General features: G+C 43.0%; 1 non-coding gene across 1 annotated transcript; it reads right to left on the bottom strand.

The window, feature by feature from the left end:
• Nucleotides 1-2250: 2250 nt before the first annotated feature.
• Trnag-ucc (transfer RNA glycine (anticodon UCC)) lies at nt 2251-2322 on the bottom strand. The gene has a single exon. It is a non-coding gene; the product is annotated as a tRNA-Gly (tRNA).
• Nucleotides 2323-2575: the final 253 nt, after the last annotated feature.

The following is a 2575-nucleotide window of genomic DNA, read 5'->3' as shown; positions in this document are numbered from 1 at the left end:
TAACTCAAGAATGCATATGCCTGGGATCATGAAATTTCATAGAGACATTGGTCATGACCGGAAGATGACCCCTATTGTTATTCAGGCCACAAGGTCAAAGGTCAAGGTCGCAGTGACCTTAAGCAGTAAAGTTAACTGGAAATAGGAAAATCAGTTCCGGATGATAACTCAAGAACGCTTAGGCATGGGATCATGAAACTTCATAGGGACATTGGTCATGACTTGTAGATGACCCCTATTAATTTTGAGGTCACTAGGTCAAAGGTCACAGGTCAAGGTCACAGTGCCTGCAAAAAGGAAAATGGTTGTCAGATGATAACTAAAGAACGTTTACGCCTGGGATCACGAAACTTCATAGGGACACTTGTCATGACCGGCAGATGACCCCTATTGATCTTGAGGTCACTAGGTCAATGGTCAAGGTCACAGTGACTGGAAATAGGAAAACGGTTTCCGGATGATAACTCAAGAATGCTTACGCCTGGGATCATGAAACTTCATAGGTACATTGGTCATGACCGGCAGATGACCCCTATTGATCTTGAGGTCACTAGGTCAATGGTCAAGGTCACAGTGACTGGAAATAGGAAAACGGTTTCCGGATGATAACTCAAGAATGCTTACGCCTGGGATCATGAAACTTCATAGGTACATTGGTCATGACCGGCAGATGACTCCTATTGATTTTCAGGTCACTTGGTCAAAGGTCAAGGTCACGGTGACCTGAAGCAGTAAAATGGTTTCCGGATGATAACTTAAGAACGCTTAGGCCTGGGATCACGAAACTTCATAGGGACATTGGTCATGACCGGCAGGAAACCCCTATTGATTTTGAGGTCACTAGGTCAAAGGTCAAGGTCACGGTGACTCAACACAGTAAAATGGTTTCCGGATGATAACTCAATAACGCTTAGGCCTGGGATCACGAAACTTCATAGGGATCACCACCACCACCAACAACAACACCGCCGCCGCCGCCGCCACCGCCACCGCCACCGCCACCACCACCACCGCCGCCGCCACCACCACCACCACCACCACCACCACCACCACCACCACCACCACCACCACCACCACCACCACCACCACCACCACCTCCACCACCACCACCACCACCACCACCACCACCACCACCACCACCACCACCACCACCAAAACCACCACCACCACCACCACCACCACCACTACCACCGTTCAGTGACAAAAAAAATATTCACACAATGGCTTCCACTACAACTCACAGCCCATGTTTTACAAATAGCCCTTTTTTCATACCAGTCTACAATATGTATACCCCAATTACCACTGTTAATGGGGGCTATATAGGAGTCACTTCGTCGGTCTGTCGGTCGGTCTGTCTGTTTCGAAATTTCAAGTTTGAATATGGGTCATGCCGGATCAAAAACGATGTCACGGGGTCACTTAGTGCGTTTTAAACCGAACGTTTGTCCGGACCATAACGTCATTTATCGTTGGATTTTAAAATCATTTGGTACATTTGTTCACCATCATTGGACGGTGTGTCGTGCAAAAGAATTACGTCGATATACCATAACTATGCCGTTCATTGTGGGATTTTAAAATTATTTGGCACAATTGTTCACCATCATTGGACGGTGTGTCGCGCGAAAAAATTTCGTCGATATCTCCAAGGTCAAGTTCACACTTTGAGTTCAAAGGTAAAAAAAATGGCCATTAGTGAGCTAGTCCGGGCCATAACTATGTCATGTATTGTGAGATTTAAAAATTACTCTGTACATTAATTTTTTTCACAGTCATTGGACAGCGTGTCATGCGATAAAATTCAAGAGTTCAAAGGTCAAAATGGCCATAAATGATAATGGCATAATAATACTTAAAAATTCGCCATAAATTAGCTTCTCTTGTTTTGTGAAGACAGCATGCAAAATATTCTTTTTCAAAGCAGCATGTGGCGGTATACGTCACGTCTGTGACAAAGCTCTAGTTTCATCATTTTTGTCCAGACTGTATTATTTTAGTGCATTAAATATATAAAACAAATACAACCTTGGCCACCATGTTGTGTTGTATAATGTAAGTTTATCACAGTCCAAAAAACGCACGAACTGCAAATGGTCAAGAAAGAAATTCTCTGTGTATTTAAACATGTCAATGACATTTGGCGTTTATAGGAACGTTATCTATTCTATATTGTCTTTTGTACGTTTTAAGTTCTTGTCTAAGTTGTGGTAATTATTGAAATTGTTGCAACAGCGGCAAAAAATGACGTGCGTCGGCCGGGAATCGAACCCGGATCGGCTGCTTGGAAGGCAACCATGCTAACCTTTACACCACCGACGCTGACCTATTCAAAGCTACTCTACCGTTTCGTTAATTTCGTACGTTAACGTGTCCTATCTGTTTTTAGAAAGTTAACGTGGCAACTGTGTACACCATATGTTTGTCGATTCCGATCTAACAATAATGAAGTTGAGATTTCATTACTAACATTGCAATAAGCCATATAACAAATTTAAATTATTGGTAAATGTTCGATAGCATAAGGTATGTTTTGTGTTTAATCAACGTTTAAGGAACTGTCCAACAGATAAAG

The sequence above is a fragment of the Dreissena polymorpha genome, chromosome 6, assembly GCF_020536995.1.
Source record: "Dreissena polymorpha isolate Duluth1 chromosome 6, UMN_Dpol_1.0, whole genome shotgun sequence".
In the NCBI taxonomy this organism is placed as follows: Eukaryota; Metazoa; Mollusca; class Bivalvia; order Myida; family Dreissenidae; genus Dreissena; species Dreissena polymorpha.
Note: the sequence above shows the minus strand (reverse complement) of the source record. Positions and strands in the feature narration are given on the sequence as shown.